At 42.1% G+C, this 26,998-nt stretch overlaps 2 protein-coding genes across 6 annotated transcripts in view; one reads left to right on the top strand and one right to left on the bottom strand.

The window, feature by feature from the left end:
* LOC125763366 (uncharacterized) overlaps window positions 1–26,998 on the bottom strand; it is a 391,039-nt gene that overhangs the window by 287,535 nt on the left and 76,506 nt on the right. The window lies entirely within an intron of this gene.
* The window catches only part of LOC125763564 (LIM domain transcription factor LMO4), a 168,339-nt gene that overhangs the window by 111,759 nt on the left and 29,582 nt on the right, over window positions 1–26,998 (top strand). For 3 of the 5 annotated variants that reach the window (XM_049426872.1, XM_049426869.1, XM_049426870.1), the window contains one exon: window positions 15,078–15,111. The gene's annotated coding sequence lies outside the window, so the exon portion shown is untranslated. Of the gene's footprint in view, window positions 1–15,077; window positions 15,112–23,018; window positions 23,170–26,998 lie in introns of those variants that run through there. The other 2 variants (XM_049426871.1, XM_049426875.1) reach the window with 2 other exon arrangements.

The following is a 26,998-nucleotide window of genomic DNA, read 5'->3' as shown; positions in this document are numbered from 1 at the left end:
AACAAACTAACCAATCCGAACCGATCGCAGATCACCTCTGGGAGTCGATCGATGGGAACAGAATATACGAAAGGAACGAGAATAATAAGTCGGATAAACTGGAATGGATTAAGCTCGGTTTTTTTTGTCGGAGGGAGTTGATCTAATTACGATAGCCATAGTTGGTCACTGCGCCGAAAAGGATGTCGAACGCGAACAGCGAAAGGAAGAGAAAATTAGCATTAATCTTGTCGTTGCCCCTTATGCTACGCGTAATTAGGACGTAATTCATTTCTTGCGACGTTTCTCATTTCATTTCGTTCGAAATTCGCTTCAGTTTTTTTGTTTGTTCGCTCCTCGTGAAGTTCCATTCAAAGTTTCGCTTATCTGTTTTAACATTAATCTTGGCATCGGTGCACAAATGAAGGTAAACCATTGGATAACAGCGAGGAATCGTTGGAAAGTAATGGAAGGTGGCTTATCTTATCATACGATAGGATAGTGAATTAACGTTTTCTGGTATCTAGAAACTATTTTTCTTGATAATGTGTAATTACTCTTGTGTTTGTTTAATTTATAGAATTGATTAAGCTCATGTGTGACATGCTCCAGTATACGAATTACGAAATCAACCTTAAAAGATAAATAAAAAAAAACACGAACACAAGAAGAAATTGTTTTAATGAGTTCCAAATTCCTTGGTTCACACATTTGCTCTCAATTCCGTCAACCGTCTTCGGGCGTCCGGCTATGGACACCGCAGCGGAGAAACAATTCTTTTATCGCTTAATTGTTATCGTCTTCGCTTTTCTCGTACATGCGTTTTTCTTCACTATTTTTTGTCAGTTTTACTTCTTTTGTCACCTTGATGAGATTAGCTTAACTAACGAAATTATGCTGCTGATTGTAGTGCTAGTAGATACCCGTCTATATTGATCCTCAACATTTTTTTTTATTATTTAAGATAAACTGTTAAAGTTGACACTCCATCTGTATCGCATTTTTATCGAGCTGCAGAGGAAAACGAAGGTTCGATCGTTCTCAGTTTTTGCATCAACTTTGGTCAAACTAAAATTGATTCTCAGATCCGTCTTGTCAGAAAGTTTTGTCCAGAATCGAGTTCAACTTGTAAAAACTCGAGAAACTATGAAAGATTCCCACTATAACTATGAATATGCTAAACTCGCTTTTAATGGATTGTAATGTATTTTGTAAAGGAAAATTATCTACTTCTCAAAGCTCAGATATATCCGTGACGCATCTTCCCCACCTTCACAAGTCTTGTCAACCTGTCCATCAGAAGGAACCGATCGTACTCTCATGTTTCCCCGTTTTTCTGAGCAGCATGTTTACTCTAGCTCTGTTGTTGAGTGCATGGTAGACAACGAGACACAAGCATCGTACAACCGTGTACGGAAATCTGGAACTGAAAATCAAAATCACTCACCTAATGAGCAGAACCACCTCCTCAGTACCAATGCCTAACGTTGACGTAGTCGTCACCCGCTAAAACGAGTCCCTTACCCAGACGGTGGCAAGGTAGGATTATCCCGAAGGAAGCTTAAGGTGTGTATGTGTGTGAGTGATTGCGTCGTTGAAATTCGTAATGGCGTGCCGGTCTCGATTAGCGTATCGAAAACGGCTTTGTACCATTCTTGTTCAAAACCTCAAGAAAAGCCTATCATTTTCACCTGTTTTTTTACAGGAATAATTTTAGACGAAATAATCATAATCCAAATATTTATACGATCTACAATTATACTTCATAATCGAAGCTTTGAATTAATTGTTGAATAACAAACATACGAACTTCTCCCGGTGGATTGAACAGTTCCGGGCAACTGCTCCAATACCATTTGGCGACTTTCAAATTTATCTTGATTCCTTTTCGATCTAATTAAATTTGAGCGACACCTGAGGAGAGTGGAACGTACGGTAACAACTGCCACAGAGCCGCCAAACGGAACGTGCACCAAGACGCGTCTGTTGGAAATTTAATAGGTGAAGCTGAAGTAAGGAAGCACCTTGCGGGTAGGACGTTGTCGAGCAGTCGAGGAGAACAGCAACATAACAACACCAACGAAAAAAAAACCTCACTTCAGTGGTCCAACACGAGAACGGCACGGCTGGACGACGATGCAAACGTGAGACAATAATCGGCGTCGGCCACCGGACTTACTTGCTTGATTGGGTCGTCGACTCACACGAAGGGAGCTAATGAAGTAAACTCTGGCACTCCGTTGTGGCGAAAAAGTAGCGAGATCAAGCAGACGGGTGACGGGCCAAGCGACGAACGGAAGGAAGGGATAAAAAATCAACAAACCATATAAAGCTAGCTAATGGGATATTTTTTTTTCTTTTACTTTACATTCAACGTATCCCGTGCTTGTTCATGCTGCTGTAGTTGCGTGTGCTTCTTTCGTTGCGATTGTGCCAAAATTTTTGAATGGTAAACCGCTTTTGGTAGCTTCGAACATTTAAATATAATTTAGTCGTAATGAATTCCGCACTTGCAAAAGCATAAAAATCCGTCCTGCAAAAGTGGAGGTAGGTTACTTACTACAATTGCATCCTTATAAGGCTTTTGTTGAAAGGAAACGTATGATAGTTTTGGTTTTGCGCTTCGTTTTTCACTCTCATCTCTTGGCGAACAGAAACACAATGTGTATCCTTATTTGATTGGTAGGATAAGGTGCGAACCACTGCTACTGTACTGAGTAGAAGACACAATTTTCGGCATCTTATCACATCGGATACGAAGGAAAAGGCAGAGTGTGGGGAGGGGGAGGAGGAAGGAAACCATTTTTGATGAGGAATTTGTAAATTGGAACCAATTCCGTAACCGGTCTGGATCGTTGGACCTGACCGCATTCGTATCCAGCAGCCGGCAAAATCCACTTTCATGTCCCGTGTATCTCGCTTCCCGGTAGCTCGTTTATAACCCGGTCGCTACTTCATCTGGCGCTTTTTTTAATTAATTTCTCGTGCTGCCCTACGATTGTCATCGTGGGCCAGAAGGCTGGAGAGTATACAGCAAAAACAAAAAAAAATACAACACGGTCGATAAATATTTGATTAGCGCATAAATTAGCACAACTTTTTGTGATCAAAGCTTTCGTTGGGTAGATTGAGAATATACCAGAAATTCGGTGCTAAAAGAGCAACTTATTTGTTTGCGTGAAATACACTAGTGCATGATTATTAGTGTAGATAATTTAGTTAATTAAACACAATTTAGACTATCGCTTGATATTAAGTGTAATTCTGTACATGCAAAACGTCGATATCGTTGGGTTAAATAATGTTCAGCTTACATGCACACAGTGACCTTCCATATTGGTTCAGCAAAAGGCTATACTACACACGCATTCATGCCGGTCTTCGTCGAAAGGAAGGATTCCGCTTCTTGGGAAACGGAGCATGAGAAATAGACGATGCTTGATTAGCGAGCGGATGCTCCAATGTGCACTAATAGATGAAAGCACTAATGAATCGAGCTCCATTAGTCACCGATCCTTCTACATCCTATCTAAACCGACGTCTCGCCATTTCGATAAACACTAGTCGTACCAGCTGGTAATTTATTGGCGCTTGTTCTAGTCTACTGTTTTTTTGACAGTAATAAATGCTTTGAACTAGGCATGCACGTATTGAATCAGAACCATTCGATACGTTCCAATCTTTATACTGAGTGAACGAGATCCGCACAATTAAATTATGAATGACGATTCTTCCGCACACCAACCGTACGGCGACAGTTCAATGTGAGGATGATTCAGTTTGCCGACTACACATACGAATGCTATATGCTCGTATTGAAACTGCCATTAATACACGTACCAACGCATCCATTGAATCCACTCCGACTCCAACGTATAAAAACCGGAGTATACTTCGAAGTCATTGCTCCGGATTAATCCGGATTTAACTCTGGAATAACTCCGGAGTCATTTCTCCGAATTACTCCGGAGTAACTCCGAAGTTTACTCCGGACTAATTACTCCGGAGTTACTCCGAAGTTACACCGGAATATCTCGGAGTCGGATTACTCTGACTCCGCGAAAATTGAAGATTTACCCATTACTGCTTCACATGTGTATTAGAAAAAAACTAAAAGATCACCATCGTTTGTTCCATGTCTACTTTTAACAAAAAAGTCTTCCAACATCATATTTGTTGGAAGTATAGTAAAGTTTCTATTACATTTTTGGTCAGCTGAAGTAGATTATAAAAAAGGTTAAAAAAAATGATTTTGGTGGTAAAGAATTATAATAATTTTAATTATGATGTAGTTTTACTTGTTAAGTTTTAAGAAAAATATATTGAAGCTGTGTAAATCAACAAATCAACGTGGGTAGTTTTAGTGTAATCCATCGTAATCTTTAGCCTATCCTTCAGAGAAACTACTGCCAGTTGCTCCCGAATGCCGCTAATGAGAATTTTCTCCGTTTTCCCTCACAGCGAACGTACTTCCAAACTAGCTCCTGCACACTAACCTTCGCCTTCCATTCCCAAATCATTGGGATCGAATAGATAAGCCTTTGGTGATAAGTTTTCGGCACAGTTCAATTTCCGTTTTTCCATCTCGTACAGTCTCCTCGTACGCTTTTATTCGTTTCACTTGAGAACGAACTTGGAGCACGCAGAACAAACTCGGTAGTAATTGTCAATCGATGCAGTACATATATTGAAATTATGATACATTAAACCGCAGTTGGAAAGTTCATGCCGGAATGGAACGCTTCACATGGGAAAGCCTACGCACGAGACGAGCAGCCAGCAAAATGGATGGCCAAGACCCAAGGCCATTCATCTACCCACCCAATCCTTCTTCATTATCGTACGACACCAAGCCACAGCGCGAAGTACCCGGAAAAGGGGAACGGAGGCATCTCCTGAGGCTTTCCCATTTCGACTCCCAAGACGCGGTGGCGTAGTTGGCACACGAAGTTTAATTAAATTTAATTAAATTTGAATTTAATATATCAAAGGGAGATTGTCAAGCGATAAGAAAGCGACGGCCGGAGGACGTCTCGGGTCCCGGAGAAATATTGCCACCGTGCGCGTGTTGCTGCTGACAATGACGATGATGGTGCTGATGGTGATGATGATGATGGTGATGCTGACAATTAAGCTAGAGTGTGCGCCTGGTACTGGAGGTGCTTTCTCCATGGCTCATTGTTTCCTTCTTCAAATGCAAATTTTGCAAGTTAAGTGAGATAGTGACTGATAATCGCTCTCTTTCTCCCTTCGTTTTCTATTGCTTCGATCGCTTCGCTCTCTTTTTACACCCGCTGTCGCATTCTCTATCTGCCATCATTAGTGGTCTCTAAAGTCGGTATCCACCGACATCCTGCTCCAGCGTGCTGCTGTACGCTTACAAAAAGCAACTAAACGGTAATGATGGCAAGCTGCCTCCTTTTGTTCAAGGCTCGTTCATCTCGTACTCTCGATGTCTCGAGCACAAAACGCGCGAGACCCACAAAACGATGAGACACTGATCACGCGTCGGAGCTGATGATGACAATAATGCTAACGATGTGGTTCCATGCCTCCACCCAAACCGACCATACACTCCACCCAGTAGATGGAGAGTTCCCTTATGTGTCCCTTTTTGGGAGGGAGTTCCCCGGTGGGGCAGAGAATTGCAGTACGCTCACTAACGCCTTCGCTTTTGCGTTTGGGTGATGTTGGAGCTGCTTCCAGCAAATGGCAGACATGGCAGAAGAGTTGGACGCAGGTGGACGAAGGCTCTCGAAATCGAAGTAATTGGATGCGAAAGGAGCGAACTGTTGCAAAGTTCAATTGATAGCACGAGGAGAACGAGATCATCGTTGATAGAACGAGTGCGCAGAAGGATGCGTTGAATATAGTGATGATAACGCAGAAGGGACAGCAAGGATAGCATTAGTATTCCGAACTTTCGGTGTTTTTTTTTGTACCGCCTGACGTTAGTGAAAGTTTTTGGTAGAAATAATGGATTTTATTACGCTATTCACACTCTAAATCTTTAATGTCTAAGATAAAGCAAAGAGAGAAGTGATATCGAAATTTGTGGGTATTTCATTTCTTTATTAAATGGTAATGTAAGAAAAGATCTCTTTCAGTAAGTGTTTCTTTTTATTTTTTCTTTGTGTTTTTTTTTAATTTCCTGAACATCATCCCAAATTCTGAGTCTGTTTAAATTAAATTTCGCTTACTTCAGAAACGAAACTCTAGTGATTTACGATCAGTTTCGCATTCAATAAAGAACTTTACTTTTATTTTGTGATAAAGCCAATGAAAGCCTTCACACCGATGAACATGATTCAATTTTAATCCCCCACTTCACAACACTGCGTAGTGTACGTTCTGCAACTTTATTAACTCAACTTCATCAACCAGGTTCTGGCACCATTCTGGGCGAACCCTTTTGCGTTCGTTGCAAAACTCCGGAGCATCGTACGGACGGCGATGAATTTATGTCACCGCCGGTACCAAAAACTTGGCCCAAAATGCATTGCCACCAATCGCACCGGTACGATGTACGATGTACCGCCGTAGATAAACGCATCTCTCTCGGCTCGACATCGTTATGGTCAGCGGGGAAAACAGCAGCACTCTGGCACTGGGGGTTCTTTCTTTTGTCCCTTGTGCTTATGCCGGTGATGTGTTATGCTAGACTGCGGAGAATGTTTCGTGATCCTTCTCACGTGATGTGTTTCGGCATTGCTATTTTTCTGTACAATACCCTCCAAACAACGGGAGGAACGGATGAGCATGAGGATGGCCAAACGTTCAACAGATAAAATTTGAGTAAAATGAATGATAGCATAACACTGCAGCACCGGACGCGGAAGAAAAACGGCCCCCATAAATGGGTCAGCCCCGATGGTGGTATCGGGAACGACGGGTATCGAATCGCTTTAATTAGTGCATCCTTCTATTGAGTTTCATCCAGTGTGCCGAACGATGATGACCGAACGGCTGGAATCGTTATGCATTATGACTCATTATTATTATTATTGAGGCATGCGACGCCTCTGGTTGAAACCGTGCAAGGACTTGTGGATCGTTGGATGTTTTCCGTCAACCACAATCAAGTCTCGTCTGTCAGTGTCATGATATTGATCCTGCGTTGGAATGGTTTGAGTTGGGCTCGTGCTGAAATTGGCGTGCGGGTTGGGTTGAGAAAACAATTAAATTGATGCAATACGAGCGATATTGATACACTGCGGTTCTATGTTTTATAATTCATAGTGCAATTTTGTTTGTTTCTAAAATGAAACTGAGATTTTTATGCCTTTTTTTTGTTTTAAAAAATACTTCCTACTTTTCATATCATCAAGAATATTACATATTCATATTACATAGTTCATAGCATATCAATTACATCCAAAATCACCCTCTCTGTGTTGATATGCTTCATGACGTTATCAACCATTGCTCTTCTACTTTATAAAAAAAACGCCATTGCATTTCTACGCATTGCAATAACGAATGCAATTTGATACATTTTCCACCTTCCTTCCATTTTTTTTTGCAATTCATTCTGTTTGCGTTTCGCTCGCTCGCGTGTTTCAATTTTATGGTTATTTATTTTAATTAAATTTAGTTTTTAAAATATTTATTTCGGCACTTTCAATCTTGTGATTGATTTAATACCCACCGCCACTACTACACCCATTCACAGGCCAGGCACAGTGACAAAGTGCTGTGTCTGTTTCGGTCCTGTATTGCCATTCGATTTTATTAATTGACGATGAAAACGTCACTCGACGGACGGTGGTGGATGGTGTGGCCGATGTTGTGTTATGAAGCATGGTATACATTTCTAGCCGTATCTTTAACGGCAAAAAGCAATGAAAAGTGCCGCTGCGTACCTTTTTTGTTGCGTGAAACCAAAAAGGGCCGTATTTAATTAGTCGGTTGGACGGTTGAGAACGGCGGTGCCGGTAAAGTAAAATGTTCTATAGCATGAGAGAGAGAAAGAGAGAGAGAGAGAGAGAGAGAGAGAGGGAGCTTGGTGAGAATGAATGCCTTTTGTCGGCTTAAGTGAGCCTGCCGAGAAAATCCACTTCGCTCCCGGAGGCTAAACTAAATTTCCCAATGAAAAGCTTTCCTTCAAACTGCTCCAACGCTTACAACTCTTCGCATTGAAGCAGTGCAGGAGTAGCCCCCTTTTCTCACATCCCTTCCGCCCTTCTCGCCAGTAGATGAATTCTGGTGAATTTAATGAAAAGTGAAATCAGAGCCACGACGGTTCGGTGAGCGATGCTGCTGTGAGGAAGATGAGATTTCGCCGGTTAATTGTTTCCTGTGATGATTGATGATACAACGCCATTTCTCCCACAGCCCGATAGATCCTGTGCTGTATCCACGTAGATAAACGGCCACAGGCGTACCGTTTCTTGTCTCCTCCCCCGGGGGGAATCGGGAAAATCGAGAAGCACGAAAGCGGACGGGACGTAATTAGTGAATTATTTACATTTCCAGTAATTAGCAGGATTTGCTCTACACAATAGATTGATGTTTTCCATTCGAGCAAGAAGCGATAGCACCAATCTTTCTCGGGACACGCGCGTTACCACCCGGAACACCCTTTCATTTCGCTTCTGCACCCGGCGAAGGTTGCCAAAGAGTTTTTGGGACGAGTTTCAATTAATATCTAATCAGTAACGTTGAGCACGTCAGTCAACGGGCGTAGAACCGTTGACGCGTTTGATAATTTTACTAGGCGCGTTGCAATTAATGGCACGACACAAGTTAGTTGTTAGAAGACAATTTAGAAAGCCAAAAAAAATGCTTCTCCATGTCGACGTATGACAAGGTTACGGTGTTTCTGAGGAGATTTTCTAGTTAAAAATAAATCTTTTTTCTATCAAAGTAATTACAAACTCTGTTGAGCAAGTTGTGGAAAACTTCTCAATTTCTGAGTCTATTTATCTCAACTGAATTCCACGAAAAACTCTTTGACGTGGCGGATGTGTCAGCTGATATGGACTTATACAGAATCAATTTAATTTCGAACATTACACTGAATCTGAGAAAGACTCCACATCCACTCCAACATATTTCAGCTCAACTTGAAAAGAATCCAAAAATGATTCAAACTCTTCCGCTTAAAATTCAAACAACCCTGCATACATCCGATTCCGATAATTCTCATCTCATTGTATTCAATGACAGTAATGTGAGAGCGTTCATCAATACAAAAGATCCTGGAAAATCCTTCCATACATCGTGATAATTTGATGACATGTTGAGGAAAATCTTTCTGTGGATCGCTTTACAATTTCGATGCCCTGAACGTAGAGATCTCTCCAACAAATAACTAATTAGCTTCGAAAGCCTAAACAAGACTTATTAAGAAATTCCATGAACTTGGGTCGTCCTTTAATATTTGGAATTACACCTCACGAACTCCTTCAATGTGATTGTGTAGCACACGGTAAGAGAAGAGGTAAGACCCGGGAGCTACCCAAGCTATTGACAATAGTGCACATGACATGGACATGGTACCGGCATGATAGGTAACGTTAGCTTTGATCTATTAGTGAGACAGATTACATCCCGGGTTGCATTTCGGCTAATTGAAGCTTTCATCAAATCAATCAAATTTACGACGAATTCTGCGATCGCCACATCGGACGAGTGATGGAGGCGTTTTGAATATTATTAAATATTCAACACGGCGTGCACAGTGTTCGATTTGAAACGTTGGCACCCGCCAAAACTAAATTGACACGTTCGGCACACAGTTTGTGTGGGTTTGCTGGTTATTAATTATTCCTAAGTCTTCGCGATCGATTCAATTTCGGGGACGGGTGCTTATGGTGAACTTAATTAAATTTCTATGTAATAATAATACAGCATTCAGTAGAGAAGTGTTCTAAGATGAATGTTTCGGTTCGGGTTTACCATCGCCGGAGGCTAAATGGTACACGTAATCGTTTTTAAATGAGCGGAAATGAAAAATTAATTTGAAATTAGGACTATTGTGGATGCGTCGTTGGTGATATAATGAGAACCGAAAATTGAAGTTTAAAACACGCTCCGGTTAGAAATTTTTGAATCCAACGAAACAAAGCTCAAATTAAAACTTATTTAGCTTTATGATTTTCATCTCTTTTTCTGTTCCAATTTGTTTATTATTTTTTGTTTGAGTATCTTTGTCTTTTTTTGATTCCTTTTTGTTGGGAATTCTCAGATACGCGGGAGCATTTACCAGAGTAAGGACCTATTATTAAAACTACATTAGATGCACCCAAAATAAAAGGGAACGAAACGTGAATAAAAGAAATCACTTGAATAGAGCATCAAACGCACGGAAGCATAATGCAGAAAGCCATGTTTAAGAATGTCGTATTCAGGATCAATTCCCGTATGCCAAGTGTGCCGTTGGAATATTGACTGGAAAATGTCAGTCTGGCACTTTTGAAAGTTTTCCAAGCGCCCAACGAGCACCGTCCGCGAACCAACGCCGTTCTTATTGCGCTGTCCTGTGTGGAAGACTTTTTGTACGCAGCAAGCAGCAAAGACCAGATACTACCGACAAAAGTCGGACGGGCTGGGCTGTACTCCATCTTTCCGAAACTGTTCGAGGACCGATTTTCCGCAGCTTTGAGCGTTACTTCTGCGTTACCGAAAGCAGGAAAAAGGGTGATGAGGAGGAACATCGCGCAATACAACGGTTCCGTGAGACATGCTATCGGACGGAGAGTGCTGAACCCGTCCTGTGCGATAGTGAAGCGAAACGCTCGACGAGACATTAGGAGAGATAAAATTTTAATTAAAAGCATCACAGACAAAACTGAAACATGCTCACTTCATCCCCCATGCCCTCTTCAAAACTCGGTGGCCCCCCTTTGCGATCGTAAGGGCGGGAAAATACACTGTCCCATGGCTTGTTGGCGCCCTGGCGCCCTCATCGTAGCACTGAGTATCTACTTCGGCTCCCCACCATTGGAAACGATTGGACAGACACGCGGATATTATTACCTACCCGTGTTGGCCGACTTTTCTAAACCTCGGAACCGAAGGGTAAAATGGGATCGCTTATTGTGAACGGCACTGCGGGCAAGAAAGGATTGCCGAAAAACTGCTGGAAATTGCATTTGTACGAAACAATGGGTGTTGGAAAATGTACAACATTTCACTGTCGGGCGCTGGTACGAGTTCTTACCCAGGAAGGAACAGAACCGTCTCGGTAAAAAGGGGTTTCTGCGGGGCGGTTCGTTTCATTGAATCGGAATGGGATCGCTTTTATGATTTTATTTCCAGCTTTCGGACCGAAATTGAATATTCATTACACGGCAAAGCGTTTCGCACCGTTCCGGAAGTAAAGGGATGCTCCACAATCTAATTACATAAGTTTAATTTTATCAATTTAGTGAACCAATTAAATTGCAATCATTTTATGGTTATTTAAATGCCTTACTCAAACAAAAACAACTGCTGATACGGTTTCATGATCCTCGAGAGAGCGAGAGAGAGAGAGAGAGAGAGAGTAAGAAATGGTTCCATTTTCCGCACTTTCGTTTGTATAAAAAGGGTTGTTATAATTAGTTCGCGGAAAGGGTTCTATTCGCGTTTCACCATTAAAATGAGCGTATAAAGATCATTTTTCTCAATTGCTTACGTTTTGCTTTTCAAACCAGTTCCGTTCCAACGGAAAACTCGGAAACTCTAGAACCAGACGTGCGCAAACGTGAAACATGAAACTCGAGGACCCGGGACAGATAATTAGTTATAAAATTATGGTAAATGTATATTTTCGTATTATTATTGTCGTGTTGGTTTTTTTTTTTGTTTTGTTTCGCCTTCTCCACTCTCTTTTTAATTATGTGCCCACGTGTACCTATACGCTCACTTCACTTTGTGCTTGGTGTCGCCGCATCCTCACCAGCTGAGTGTGAGAAGTTTAAGTTTCTTCTACACCAAACGATACACTGGTAGAAACAAAGCATATCCTAGCAGCCCGCGGAAACCATTTTTCGCCCTCGCCTACATCCATGCTCGCCGGCTTGAGTGTCGCGCCGAGTGTTCCATGCCGAGCTTTGCAAGAAAAGGTACAGCAACGAGTGAGAGTGGAGGCTCACATCTCTCCTCCCCCCCAGCACCTGCCCCACCAGAAAGCAGAGTTAGGATGAAGTACCGCAGTAAGCAATAAGAACAACAACGATAATAGTAACAGTAGTAGCGCATTTAATTACGTTCCGAACTGGAGCAAAATGGACAGCATGCAACCCCACCGACACGGCTACCATGGGGAAGGATGCTGAAGAAAACCGTTCGCCTCCTCACTAATTTCCCTCCCGCTTCACTTCACAGTTGGGAGTTTTCTTACAAGAGGGTGAGGAGGGGATGATGAGAAAAAGGGAAAGAAAATGGTTCGCAAACATCTCCCTAAAACCGCGCGGCAATCGCTGTGATGAGGTGCGAGCTGCCGCATACTATGCTACCTCACCTTAGTGAGAAGAATACGCTCCGATGATGCCGCTGTTTCACTTGCACGTTTTGCTTTCGATCCCGATTCGCTGCCGACATTTACGTGAGAGCATTGGAAAATGGACACCTTTCTCATTCTGGCACACGTGTGACCATCGTGAGATGAATGCTGGTGGAGGAGGAAAAGGTGGCTGAAGGGAAGAAGGTGAAACAAGGGGTAGTAAGGAGTGGAACAGAATGGGGGGGGGGGGGGGGGGAACAGCACCGTATCCAAGCGGAGCAGGGCAAACGGTTTCGGTCGGAACGTGGGTTTGACAAGTTGGCGTGAAAATAATTAACGGAAAAATAATTGGATTCATTAAAGTTGCAAAGTTGTGTATTTTCAAAGGGGGTGCGCTCTTCGTGGTTGGAAGCGGGGGTGTAGATGGAGGGTGGAATGCGAGGAGAAAAAGAGTCATCTTATGTTTGGCGAACGGGAACATACGGGGACGCACGTGTTGTGGGGGAAGGGAGTAGGAGGGAAAAGCGGAGGATTGTCTTTTCTGCAAAATGACCGATAGACCAAGCATGGCTCGTTTGCGATTATTATTAGCAAGAATATGAAGCCCTTCCCTCGGACGGTTCATATCGTTATCACCCTATTCCAGATATCTGAACTATTTTTTTAAAGATCTTGCAAATTTTGCAAAGGAATAGATCTCCTTGTCTCCTTGATCTCCAAGGAAGTGTCCTTGAAAATTGAATGAAAAATCTGACCCAAAGGAACTTTAACAAATGTGGATTAAACTCGCCTGCACCAAGTTGTTGTAACATATGGTCGTCCTTTGAAAGATGACAATTTGCTAGTAAAACGTTAAACTAGGAAGAAAACACGCTGCAGATGTAATACAGGGTTTTCAACCATGAAATGGAATTTCGCAATCAGTTTTGAAATATTTTCGTTAATGTTTATCGTTGAATTTGATCATGAACATGGGTCAGCTCAATTGAGTTAATTAAATGTATCGTATTTAAAATTGAAATATAATTAAATTTAAATTAATAGTAAAAACAAGTTATTAAATATCCACTAAAATAGATTTCTTCAAGCATTTACAAAAATATGATAAAACTGGTTGAAACATTTCATAAGTGATTTGCAAAATTTTTCTGTCGTATTATATGGTCGAGAACCCTGTAATATCGCCTGATTAATGCGATTAATGTAATGTTATCTATTTGAATATTCTTGTAACTTACTTCATTTTTTTAATTCTTTGCTTATTTTATTCCAACTACAACGGCCAGATCGTTGAATTTCTATTGTATAGATTCAACTAAAACTTTGAGCGATTGATTGCGAAGATCTAACATATTTCCTAAATGTTTAGGGCTTCATGAAGAGTAGTCAATTGTCGCTCACTCTTCCGCGTAATAAAATTTACTTCGAAAGGACATTCCGTGCGGGGCAACATCTGAACATCTGACAACCTTCCGCTCAGCCAAACCGACACGAGATACTTTTCTTTCCATCTCAGTAAATCGGGAACTTCAAGTGTTACATGAGGGAGAAGATTGGTGGTGACGATCTGGGGGTTGCGAAAAAGATAAACGCCAAGGCGCGATTGCTCCGCCGATGTAAAGCAGCAGTTAATTAGGACTTGAAAAATTAATGAACATTGCTGCTGCTGTTGGTGGTGGTGGTGGTGATGATGGTGGTGATGGTACTTCTGGTGCTGTCGACGATAGTGGTAGTATACTGCTGGTGCAACTCGACTGCTTCGACTCCACGAGAGTACGATTGGTGCGTCCTACGTCGTGACGATCCACTTCCCTCACCTATGCGCAGCATAAACTGATTTGCTTGTGTCGTTTGTTTTCCCTCCAATTTCCACCACCACCACCACCGTCACACACCGACAAACTGGGAGCACTCGCATCATGCTCCAACGGAGATGTTCCTGCAGCCACTCGTCTAATGGTATGCCGTTCATTGCATCCGATCTAGTAGCGTTACGCTACCAAACCACGGCCACGGGTGGAATGGAGTGGGTGGTCAAAGTATTTGAATTTATTTTTTAAAGCGGGGAGAGCGCAAGAAAGGAACACAATATACTCGCACATACACGTGTGTACACAACCATGTACACCCCTCGGCCAGGAGGGAAGCAAATTCACGAAAAGGAAGCTAGATGGGAAGGTTTTAATTGGAAGAGTTGGATTTTTAATTAATAAATAAATGCCATGCAATTTACATGTGTGAGTGTGCGGGGGCGTGAGAGATACAACAGCAGGTTGGTACATTTGGGTGCCATAATTTTGGGGGATGGGGGAGATGGTAGGCGCATCGGCGGTGGTATGCAATGTTGCGAATGCTGTTTACTACCGCCCGTTGCATTACGTTGCATTTCTCGATGAGAGTGAGCTGCAATCGGTGTTTCTGACTTCACCCTCGTTTGTCGATCACGATCGTTCCGTGCGGAAGTCGACGACGTGCATAAACGAGTGAGAATCGTATCGACGAGCTTGCCTAGCAGCGATGTGCTAATGAAGGTTGATTCATTGCATTTGTCCCAATACCCTATGACCTTCGGGATAAAGAAAAAAATGTTTCCATTGCTTGATTGTTTTTGCTATAATTTTTTTACATAACCGATGTGTTATATTTCTTTTTATTATTATCTTTTCAGAAATATCTACGACATTTTGGGCAACTTTTTTCAGGTAAGAGAATCCAAAAACTGGCATAAATAAATACATTTTTAATTACAAAAAAGAATATAGCCTTGGCAGATGAACCATTTTATAGTAAAGTTGACAGAAAGTCAGCTCCTCAGTCAACTCCTGAGTTCCTCAGTTTTTAGTTCCATGTTTAGTCCAAAGTTTAAGGTACCCCAATTATCACACATATTTAAAGGAATTGCATTTATAATTTCAACATTCTGTTCCAAACATATCTTGTTTCGGAGTTGTATAGGTAACTACCGGCAACATCCTCAAGAATTATCATTTGTTTGAAAACGATATCCAAGTCCTGCAACCCGACCAGCAGATAAAGACATTCTACTCGGAAAAAAATATTCAACGAGTTCTCCTGTGATACACTTAAGTCCCAAGCATCTGACCGGAGAAAACTGTGAAATACTCTCAGAAATTCACAACTTGGGCAAGTGATCTTCTTAAGCTATGGACGATTAGGAATGCTAGTTAGAATTTGTTCCTGATCTTCCAATCCGAAGCATATTTGAGTTGATGATGAAGCTCTGCTTCTGTCTATTTCTGCGACAGCAGTGTCTATTTAACTTTAGGCAAAGGATAATTCCGATAAGATGTTGATAAGACAAGGTTTTCCAAGCTGGTTATGCTCCCTAATTATCGATGGTGAGAACAATGATTAATTGAAGAATAATCGTATTCTATGTTCGTTTTATAAAAGTATATCTCAAAGACCTTCCTTGTAAACTATCAAACTTCTATGGAAAAACACAGACCACTTGCGGACATAAAGCGAAATTAGCAAAACCATCAAATTAGCCTTCTCATACTGCACCGCTTGCTTGCATTCGATCGACTTCTTGGCAACGGTTCAAATGGGGCGCGCTCCGTCTACCAAACATGTAGGCCGTGCAGGAAAATGAAAGCAGATTTAATTTCCCTTTCTGTAAAGGAGCGCCAATTTCAAACTACGTGCACAAACGTACGAAAGTACTTCTTCCTTGATGCAAAGCCTCGGAAACCCTTTCCCTACCCTTTCCAAGCATGCGTTCAAATTCGGTGCCAATTAACTCCATATGGCAAGGGAAGGGTTGCGAGTCCTCACGACTCGTAGCCCACGTTCGTGCAGCGTGTGTGTGTATACGCACTCTTCTTTTTACGTGCTACAAAAAAAGAAAAGAAGAAATCTACTCAAATCTGCCTTTTAGCTTCCATCCTTCCATCCTTGCAAAAGGGAAAACCCAACGACGCTATGCAGAGATTAGCTGCAATCTGGAAAAAGTCTTCACGCTTTTCCAAAAGCGGTTGCCTTAATCCCGCTCGACTCCCGTACCATCCTTCGGTCGTATTTTCCTACTCTCGCTATGTAAGATTACGATTACGAATAATTAAAAGCGAAACAAAAGAAAGCAAAGAAAAAACTCCCATCTCAAGAACTTACCAAGAACCATGTGTGCATGGTACGGTGTGTTCCTGTGTGGTTGTATGTGTATTGTACGAGTTTGGATGAAAGATTCTATATTTCAATTTAAATTAATTAAGTTTTTCAAAAAAATCTCTCATGCTCGTCAGAATTGTGCTACGTGTGTTGATGGGCAGAGGTGCAGATGTGGATGCGGAATTGGTTGGACAAGGGATATGTTGGAAGTTTTAATCGTTTCGAGCGCATGTGGAAGATGTGTGGATGAAGGGATGGCGTTGAAGCCTGGAGAGAATTTTACTAAATTAAAGCAATTGTTGTCGTTGTTGCTTTCGTGAAGGTAGTGAATGAGTTTGTTTCTTTCGCTGGAAAAATCAAGCACCTTATCCCTTGTTTTTTATCCTCTTTTTAAATGTAATGAAATGAAAAGTACTTCGACTTGAATAAAATAATTTTATACAAGCAATACTCGTCTGCTTTTACAACAATTTTTATTAAATCTCACAATATTTAAAGAATTATCAAAAAAGGGAAATTTTGAAATTAAATCATTAACTATAAATGTTAACATGTATAAAACATTTGGTTCGTGGATTAAAATATTCACACTCAAAAAAATGAAATCTTTTCCACAGAAACTTTTCCATCAAAACCGTTCACATCGGGGAGATGAATAAAGGTACATTTCCACGATTAGTTGAGACATTACAGCCGCACACAGACGTTGTCGAAGGGAGAGAGAAAAAACAAAAACGCTTTTGATGAAAAGTTATGAACCGCCGATGGAACGTACGGATTGAAGTAAAGGGATTGACATCGTGACCGGCGTTTCCTTCTTGGCGCAACATTATTACCCTTTCTTTGCCACCACAGTCCGGATAAGAGATCCCGGTTCCTGGTTTAATTTCCTCCCCCATTGCAATTTCCCAGTTCCTTCAGCTGAGGGGGTTTTCCCCTTTATTAACCTACCTCAATGATTCAATGCTTCCCGCGTATCTAGTGAAAGTTGTTCTAGCAATCAACCCAACACGTACACACATTCACTTACGCACGTACACTTTTTCCATGGGGGTAATATTTAGCATAAAAGACATGCCGGGAGAAAAAGAAATAGAACGCCCCGAAACGAAGACTCTCCCAAAAGGCTTCAAAGCATTAAACGGATTAAGGAAGAAAGCGGCGCGTTTTTTGGCTATTTTTTCCTCCCAACTCTTCGCAGTCCGCAATACAGCACTGTACCCTTAAATTGCTCACTTACCGGGAACTCGTGTCTGGTGATTCCTCCCATTCCTTTTGGGGGAGGATGAGGCGAAGCCTTGAAGTGTGTGAGTGTGTAAAGAATTTTAGAAGAAAACTTTGCCGGAAACGGAAGAATCCTTAGGATGCTTCCAAGAAAAAGTGGTTCCCTGGGCGTTAAATAGTGGATGTGGTGGGCTGGATACACGAAGGAAGAGAAATTAAAAATGTCTCCTCCTGCCCGACTGCTTAAATCCCCTTGGCATACATATATCCCAAAACCCAGAGCATTTTAACCTGCGAGTGTGGGAAAAGATGCGACAAAGTGGTAACGAAGGGAAGGAGATGACGCTTAGGGGGAGATGGCTAATAATATCAATTAACTTAGCAGATGGTTTCCGATGTGAAGACCATTTTTTTTCAAGGCTTTTAAAATAAGTTTAATCAGGAAAATAGGGCATTGAAGTTTATTAAGAAAAGAGTTAATATACTGGCAAAATTGATAAATTATGTAAAGTGTACCAAAATTCTAGTTCTACGCCTTGGCTTGTTGCATTAGTCATTACGAAACAACAATTTCTTTTCGCTAATATATTTACTGCTGTATCTTGTATTGCTTATTTTCTCCAAAGCCAAATGTCAAGTTGTTAATTAATTTTACTGCAAATCACTTGCCGCTTCAACCCACCGGTTGAAACATATTCTGATAATTAAAATAGAAAGAATTCAATCACGAGCAAAAAAAAAAGAGAAGAGCAGAACAAACAACGAACAAAAACCAAAAACAGTGTTCCGTGCACGGATACTTTCCAATTACGCTTTCAGTCCACAGATACCTTACGCGGACCGGTGCGGTTCAATATGATAAATGGACCAACTCTCTTGGCACACACTTGGCTGGGGAAGAAATCATTAGGAAATTATTCGGTAGTGGCTGAAGAAGCCACCAACACCATCCCATCGTTGAAATGATCGCCCCCCCCCCAAAGGTTGATTGGATTGCGAGAGGGTGAGAAAATGCTTCCAACCCCTTCGTACCATTCTCGGAGGGTGTTTCGTTTTTCCTTTTTTTCTAACATCGGAGGAAGCAATCTTACGGTATTTATCGAACTCGTTCAACCGGAACTCATTTCAATTAAGATCAATTGTTTCTTACTAATTCGGTTTTCGTACGAATGACAATGATTCCGTACGCAAGCTACAGAAGCCGAAATTTCGTCTCATCTGAGAAAAGAACAACATACCACCAACACACACCATGTCGATCCATTGGCTACCAGCTCGTTTCGATTCCTGTTCGTTTTATAGTAAAATTCCATCAATCATTCCCGTCATCCTGCTCTCTCCCCCCTCACCCCCCCCCCCCCCCCCCTTGGTCCTCCCACACCCCTATCCAGGCTGCCCAATCAATTGTGGTTCGAAACCGGAATCAAACGACTCAAGCCTTTGTTACCACTACATGCATACACGACAACCGAACAGGGGACCGATTGTCGCATCTCAGAGCAATCAGAAGGCCACCTCAACTCTACCCACCCAGTCAAACCCACCCACCCAACCACCCCGCACAGCTGCCAGCTTCCAGCTTCTTTTTTGGGGGACGACGGCAGAAATGGTTTCGCGTCTTTGTTTACTTATTTTCTAATTAACATCCGTCCCTCAATCAAATTTTGCGTCTCCTTACCCGTTCTCCACACGTTCTGTAATGTTCCTTCTGTTTTTTTTCCTTCCCCATCAGGCGGGTTCTAGTGTGAGTGGATGAGACGGTACTATACGCCCACATCCAAACCGTGCGCCCGTTTGTCGTTCGTTAGTCCCTAGAAGAATGGTCTTTGCGAAAAAGGATGTGCGGTTTGCGTTCGTGGCCCGGTCTTGGCCCAGTATCGAGTGCTGCTGCCTACTCGCATTTGTGTGCCTTTTTTCTTGCTTCCTTCCCTAGCACAATTCAATTAGTGCTAAGCAGAGCGGGGCCATGGTGGTGAAGATCTTCTAGAAAATTGGCTGCATTGGGATGGTTCCCGCTCCTTTCTTTTTAGTGTGTGCGCTGGCGGTTCTGGTTGGGGGATGAGGCGCGCAATTCCTTACGAGAACGGCGGTACGGCGATATCATCGACATCGATAGCTTTTTCGCGTTCTCAATTACATTATGCGCTGTTCTAATCGTGCGATTAGTGGTCCTTCAAACGATGTATTTATCTTTTTTTTTTGTACGTTTAGATGATGATAGGATGGTTTTAGATTATTTGGACATTAAAATGTTATGGCTGTACAGGGATAATAATCGTTGGATAATACTGATGTATTGAAACGATAGGTAATTGTATTGGTATATTAAATTAATTATAGATTATAGAATATATAAAACATATTGAAAAGTGGGAAAAGCAATCAAAATATAATAAAAATCATCTAAAATTTTCGTATACAGCTCAAAATGCTCGCAGAGCATTTTTGAGTTCATTATTTATTAGCTTATCTACCATTACTACCGGGCGATCTTTGCTGTGAGTCAAGTTAACGAGCTGTCCATAACGAAGTAGACGATTTATAAGAACAAGTATTAGTGAAAATTGCTTCCGTCCTTCGAATTGCAACCTTTGAAAGCATTTAATGAATTCTCTTTGGTCCACGGTTGCTTTCTAAATTGTCCTTATGTGGAACCGGTCCCAAGAAAACGATTAGATTTTTCCCTCATCCTGCTGCAGGGGCCAACCTGCACACGGGTCGCAGAGGCACCGATTTTCCCTTCTTCATACACTCACTTTCTCACTCCTTTCACCGTACCACATTCGCTCACTATTGGGCGAACTTTCGTCGGTATCGTCCTTGGTGCTACAACATCCCAAGAAGCATTTCCATTTTCTTATCTTTCTCTCTCTCTCTTGCTCTCTATCTTTCTCTCCATTCTTCACAGACACATATAACACTCCTGTGAAAAATATATGCCCTCTCACTCACACACTACCACTCGTAACGTCACCCTACCGCACAATAATGATAATTAAATTTTAATTAAAAATTTATGTCATTTTAACAAGAAGCTTATTAAAAATTGAAGGGTTGAATTAAAATTTTCTAATTAATGGTATGCCCGTCGTTTTTCCCTCTGATTCCAGCTCACTTCACCATTCACCCATCCTCACTTCCTCCCTCTTCTACCGAGGACTCCAAACACTCGGTTTGCTTCACCACTCCAGTCCTTTTTTATCCTTTCGTGCTGCACCGAATTTCTGCCGAGCTAATGGGATGTTGTTGATTGAAATGGGATGCTGCGAGTACCGAACACCCTTTTTTGGGGTGGGGAGGGGGGAGACAAGTGGTGGAAATGGTGGTGTTCCTTTTTCGAGTGAGGTGGGACGTTCGAATGGAGGCGAAAAGTTTCCTGCTCGTTTTACGCGCGTAATGAACGAGCGAACGTTGGTAACCGCTTGGGGTACGAGATTGTGTGAGCGCGTGTCGCTTTTTTTCCACGGTGTCAAGTGCGCTTCAGTTACAGTGTGATACAATTTTAGTCAATTTGTGTCATAAAATTTGTCCAAGGAAATTATGCTCAGTGAGGGTTTTTTTCTGATGACCTTCATATCGTAATTATATTTTCAACGAATAGACGAATATTTCCCTACATCACGCTGTTTGTAGTTCTTTAAATCATTTGTAATTTTTCAAAGGAATTGTATGATTTTCCAAATATGTATAATACAAGTCTGAAATTTAGGAAATCTTAATCGAAAAAATCCAAAATCAGATCCCGCATTGAATCGTTACAATTAAATTCTGTCCACACAAACTTGTGCAATCATTCAAACCCCCAAAAGTCTCCTTGGTGGATTGGACACTTTTCCTCCAGGCACGATATGTTGTGTGCGATGTTGTTCATCTAACGGTGAGTTCCTACCATTTGCTGGAACCGTTTCAATCGGCTGTTTCGATTTCGATCCTTCGAGCGTCAAAGGTCGCTACTCACACCGGACCAAATCTATCGGACCAAAAACCCTTCCAATTCCAGTGTTCCGGGTTTTGTAAATGACGGTACCTTTGTCTGGACTGCAGTAAACGAAGGGCAGGGAAAATGCTGCCACGCTGTCTGCGCTTCCGATTTTGCCCTCTTGTCTTGGCATGGGAAGGTGAAAGCAACTCTAATCGCTTTCCAGTCGCGTTTTCCCGCTGCACAGTTTTCCTTTTACGGTACAATCAGAGGGAGGGCAGGAGAGTGAGAAGTAATTCGGTAGCATGAGGTGATTGGAAGAAGGTGCAGGAATGTTGACCGGTGTGGGGTGATTTTCCGGCCAGTCAGCCTGCGAAGTCTGGGGGGGGGGGGGGGGGGGAGGTTGAGAATGGGAGTGAGAAAGGAAAGTTTAGTAGAAGGATGAGGAACGTCCTTTTCGGCTCAGGATCGGTTCGAAGTTCGTTCATTACGGTGCCGATGGAGAATTAGGATGCAAGGACGTAGACCGGCTTCTAATGGGGTGTGTTAAAGAGGGTGAGTTGTAGTGAGAGCGAAAGAAAGAGAGAGAGAGATGGTAGGATGAAGAGTGGAATCAGAAGCGGATGGCAGCAATGGGTTCGGTGCGAGTCGAAGAATGTTTTATTAATTTGAAGTAAGCGCGGTCTGTGTATGGTGAGTGTTTCTGTATGTGTGTCCACAGCAGGAAGGACGTTCTTAGATGGAGAGGAAAAAAGGGTGGTTGATTCATTCCAGCAGGCAGGCCCCGTTTTTGGGTGGTAATTGGGTGTTTGAAGACATTTCGGTTAGCCTCTGCTTCGAGTTCCATTCCTCATATGAAGCATTTCTACCAAGAATATCATTTCCTGAGCGCGAACTTTAGCGCACGTGTAAGCCCATCCCGGGGGGGTGGGTGTATTAGTGGATTGTTTATTTTTTATCATTTCTATAGTAACGCTACTCAGCATAAACTTGCTTTGTTTATGTGGATCAAGATCATGTAGAAGTAGTGGAGAAGGAAAACGCATAACCCTACGATGGGTCCACGAGTGATCGAAGCAGAAGGTAATGGCAATAAAGGGAAACGTCTTGAATTTCCACGCGGTTTTTTTTTATTTGTTTTTCTTTTTTTTAAAGGACAGAATTAGCGCGACAGAAAAGGCAGCGCGAGCAGAGAGTGAGAGAGTGAGAAAGAGTATATGTGTGCATTTCTCATCGGGCCAGGAACGCTCTCCGGTTGTCGTTGGCAACCGGTGTACAAAACCGTGAGAGCGTATCGCGCATTGAGCTCTTTCATGTTTGCTACGCATTTTTTTGCTCACGCGTTTCTCAGTTCACTCGCAGCGACGGTCGTGAGCAGACGTGTTGATGTTTTGCGCTTGTCCGTACCGTGAGCACTGTAGCATCGTTTGGCGTGTTCGACGTTAGGTGTTCAACATCATTAGCCCGGTTTCGAATGGTAGGTTCGGTATGTGTGTGTGTGTGTGTGTGCTTTGGATTGGCAGCATTTTTTGAAGCAAATCCAAATAAATTTTGCGTAAAAGAAACGGCGTTTGATCGCATTCGTCATATGAAAGTTCCACTGTGAGTTGTTCTTTTTTGGAGAAAAAGATTGATTCGTTTCACTGTGTAGTGACCGGGGTGCATTTGAAACAGATTAACCAAGCAGAGCCACTCTGCGAGTGTATTCTATGCATTAAACGTAGTACCAAAACAAACGTCCTTTTACATACTAAAGCAAAGATGTGTGCTTACATGCGTGTCGGTCACTAAAAAAGAAGGCTGAAGAAATTCAACCTATCTCTCCGGCAGTGTGTGTGTGTGGAAAAAAAAAAAAAAAATTTCTGCTGGAAGTTCTTCAACCAATGTTTGATCAAATTTTGCCTTAAAAACTAAAATTCATACTATCGCGCTATTTCAGTTTTTGATGTGAGAAAAGTCTTCAAATCCTATTTCCGACATTCGTACGATTGTGTGTTATTTGTTTGCGCTGTATAGCCTGTTTTTAGTGCGTTTGCTTTTGCTCACATTTATCCAACGAAGAAAAAAAAACAAGGCAACCACGCAGAGTGATTAACGGTTGGAGCGAACGATGATGATGATGAGTTGGTGCGAACAAATCGACCGAAAACGGCACTGCGAAGGGTACGTGTGTGTGTGCGAGTGTGTGTGTTTGTGTGAGTGCAAAAGAGAAAGAAAGAATCCTCGCGTCCTGAAAACCCTGCACCAGTCCTCCTGAAATGCTCGAGCAACTCAACAAGGAATCCTTCGTCCCTCTGTTCCATGTTGACTACAGATGTTGCCCAAAGTGTATGCGTGTGTGTGTATGGGTGTTCGGTGTGCTCCGTGTGTGTGTGTGTGTGTGTGTGTGTGTGCGTGCGTATGTCCGTTCACAATAGTGCACGAAGACGACGCCGTCATCCGTCGTGAGTTCGCGCTCGTTTTTCTCGCGACTATGTCTCGATCAAAATGGGAATAAAAGACGGCTGGGAGCAATAATGGGAAAGAAGATAGCAAACGGCAGCATGCTGACTGAAGCGGGCAAGCAAGCCAACAAGCAACGAGAAAAAAAAATGGCAAACGTGCTGCTGCACAATTTGTTATGGTGACGGGGGGAAACGAGTGTTGTCCGCGACGGGGAAAGCCGTGTGGAAGGAACGCGCATCAAGAAACGCGCGAGGAAGAAGGAGTGAAAAAACCAAAATGCTTTAATTAATTTAATTAAAATCCTCACTCATTACTGCTGCTGCTGCTGCTGATGCTGTTGATGCTGCTGTTGGTTGCCGGCTGTTTTGTGATATGGTTGCTCTGATCCTGTGCGCTGGGGGTTGTGTATGTGTGTGCGCTTGTTTGTGTATGTGCCCGGGGTTCGTGTGTCTGCTATCTGTCTGGTGCTATGTGCTTGCTTGTAGTTAAGGGCGGGGGGAAAACTTCTGTTTGACATCGAATTTGTTCGTATCTTCTCCTTTTTTTGCGATTGCAGCTATTTCCTTCTCGTTCGGCTGCGTTCTCTTGCGCTCGTACGCATTTAGAAAACTGCTGTTGATGATGCTATTGATGATGATGATGAATGTCTCTAGTTCGCGTCACGTTTGTAGCCGTCGGTGCATGTGGTTTTATCTTTACTATTGCTGCGCCTGCTTAGATCGCAACCAAGAACAACAAATCTATCGTAATTTTAACATTCGCGTAAAGAATCGTGTGTTTTTTATTGGCCGTGTTTTACACATTAACTTTTTGGTTTCTGTTTCGATAAGAGTGCATTTCGAGTTAAATTGGGATGGTAAATGACAATTTAAAAAAATCCCTTTTGCATCAAACCGCGTATTTTGTGTGTGTTTTTGCTTCTTGTGCTCGTGTTCGTGTTTCCCTTAGCGACTTGTGCGACTGTTTTTGTGCCGGTGTAGTATTTGATTTGGGCATGGTGTGCGATTAAAGTAGGCCATTTACAAAATTAATATTTGCACCATTTTTATCGGGATGTTTTCTTTCTTTTTGCTACTCCTCTGTTTCTCTCTTTTTCGGTTCATTAAAGAGAGTGATTCGCGTGTGTCAGTAGTGAATGATTTATTCTGTTCTTGGGTGAGTTTTTCTTCATCCCATTAATTGCTTGCCGATAACGATCTTCACTAATATTGCGTGTGTGTGTGTGTTTGTGTGACTTCGTTCGTGTGAGCAAATCTTTTGCTGATGAGTTTTTCCTTTCCACGTGTGTGCGTGTATGTATGTGGTTCTTTCTGTGCCTTATGATCATCCGAGACGCTTACAATTCCCTTTAATTGGGAAAGGAAAAACCGAATGAAGCTGTTGATAAAAAAAAGAAAACTCGGCTGGTGTTGCAAAACCAAACAAAAACAAAACAAAAAAGTTACGAACGAAAAAAAACGAAGCTTTTTCGAAAACCAATCTGGGTGTTGGATTGAAGTGCGCCCTAAGTCGTGTGCCGACCGGCAGTGTGTGTGTGTGTGTGTGTGTTTTGTTCCGTTGCTGGCAGCCGGTCGCTGGATGTGGCTGACGGTTTTGCAGGCAGGGGTTGTGGAAAATCCATTCGCTAATTGGCCATTTCTCTCCTTTAGCTAACAACATTGCTCATACACACTAACGAGCCGTGCGGAAGAAGAAAAAGGTTCAGGCGCGCGCGGTGGTTACTTGGATGAATTGTGTGTGCGATTGGTATTGAACGGGTTTTTTTCGGGGAAGTAGAAGAAGGGCCGCGTGTTTTGTGTGTATGCGGGAAGGAAGAAAAGTCTGCCGGGAGGAGGGGGATGGCAGTGCAGAGTGGAAAATGGAATGATAGTGGGGTTTGTTTGTTGGAAAGATGCATTTTTATTACAGCAAAGGGTGCGCGTAATCGATAAAAAGGCCACTCACATCGTATCGTCACACGGAGGGAAAAAAGGGGATGCAGTTTTGAACTGTTGAACTATGGAAAATACCGTAGTTGATGGAAAATGTGGTAACACAACTTCCTGTAATTATTTCCATGGGGGATTGTGTTTTTATTTTCCTTTAGAAATTTAGAACGTTTCGTACGTTACTTTTAATATTTTTAAATTAGTTGAAATGCAATTAGCTTTCCTTAGCTGATTTGCAAAGAGGTCTCCTTAAGTTACCATTTTAAGTTTTTTTTTTTGTTTTTTAATTAATCAAGATTGTTCTACTTTTTATATTCATTATAATTAGTTATTCTTGAAATAGGGTCGTCGTATATAACTATAAAAATAAATGCATGGTGTGAAATAGTCAGACATTCAATTTGTTCTAACTTTCATAAACTTATGCAAACAACAAAAGGTAAAATTTGATTCGCAAACAAATGTTCATGCGTTGCATCGTTTTTCCAATTATTTCTATCATCATCATCGCACCCCCTCTAATTCCCCATTTCCCGACGGGTTGTGTTGATTTGTTGTGCTTTGGTGCGACTCTGTAACTACGTGTAGTCCCGCACACTCGGGAACACTCCGTCTCGTAACTGATGACGCGCTTTTTGTTCCTCACTCTTTCTCGCACGCTTCAGCATTGATAGAGGGAATCCTTTCTTCGATCACACCTGGTATGCGTTGTTGTACACTCACACACACATACAACAGAAGCATAAACTCTCACACACCATGAAGAATTGCAACAACAAAAAAAAGGATAACGTGAGCAATTTGCTAACACATTCCAGCAGCACATAGAAACATAAATGCGCGCGCTAGCGAGAAAAATGTGTCACATCTCACCGATAGTGAGAAACGGTTCTGTAGGTGAGAAAAAGAGTTCTCCCAGCGATGCGCGCTCTTCGCTTGTTT

Source organism: Anopheles funestus, chromosome 2RL, assembly GCF_943734845.2.
Source record: "Anopheles funestus chromosome 2RL, idAnoFuneDA-416_04, whole genome shotgun sequence".
NCBI classification, from domain to species: Eukaryota; Metazoa; Arthropoda; class Insecta; order Diptera; family Culicidae; genus Anopheles; species Anopheles funestus.
Note: the sequence above shows the minus strand (reverse complement) of the source record. Positions and strands in the feature narration are given on the sequence as shown.